Consider the following 842-nt stretch of genomic DNA (forward strand, 5'->3'; position numbering starts at 1 on the left):
TGTGAGCATCAACTTCGTGAATACCCATAGACTTCTTTGACTGCATTCTCTCATTGGGTCTCTGATAGTTGTTACTTGCCAGGACTTCAAGCAACTCATAAGCTTCTTCACGTGTCTTGTTTTGCAATGCTCCTCTAGATACTGCATCCACCATAATTTGCACATTAACCATCAACCCATTATAGAACGTTTGGACTTGCATCCAAACTGGAAAACCATGGTATGGACACTTTCTCAGCAGTTCCTTATGTCTTTCCTAAGCTTTATAAAGTGATTCAGCCTCTTTCTATAGAAACGATGTGATATCATTTCTCATCTTTGCAGATTTCACTGGAGGGAAGTATTTAGTAAAGGACTTTTGTGCCAATTCATTCCAGGTTGTGATTGTTCCTGGTGCTAGTGCCATTAACCATCTCTTTGCTTTATCCCTTAATGAAAAAGGAAACAATCTTAATCTGATGGCGTCATGTGACACTCCATTTGATTTGAAGGTATCACAGATCTCTAAGAAGTTTACAATGTGTGAATTTGGATCTTCCTTCAGATCTCCCTTAAATTGTACTGACTGTTTGATCATCTGGATGATTGTCGGCTTTATTTTGAAGTTGTTGGCTTGCACTGGTGGCCTAGTTATACTTGGACCACTACCATCAGCCGTGGGTACTGAAAATTCCCTCAATGTTTTGTTTTTCGCCATCTCAATGACAATCGCCTCTCGTTCTTTTCTTTCTCTGTTAAGTCTTCTTGCGGTTCTTTCAATCTCTAAATCAATAGGAACCATTGGATGATGTCTAGCTCTTCACATAAACTACACAAAAAGAAAGAAATTGTGAGATCACAAG

At 39.1% G+C, this 842-nt stretch overlaps 1 non-coding gene across 1 annotated transcript; it reads left to right on the forward strand.

Moving 5' to 3' along the window:
• The first annotated feature begins 212 nt into the window (after positions 1 to 212).
• Positions 213 to 319, forward strand: LOC116107414. Its single transcript, XR_004124462.1, has one exon. It is a non-coding gene; the product is annotated as a small nucleolar RNA R71 (small nucleolar RNA).
• The last annotated feature ends 523 nt before the right edge of the window (positions 320 to 842 follow it).

Source organism: Pistacia vera, unplaced genomic scaffold (genome assembly GCF_008641045.1).
Source record: "Pistacia vera cultivar Batoury unplaced genomic scaffold, PisVer_v2 Contig536, whole genome shotgun sequence".
Classification (NCBI taxonomy): Eukaryota; Viridiplantae; Streptophyta; class Magnoliopsida; order Sapindales; family Anacardiaceae; genus Pistacia; species Pistacia vera.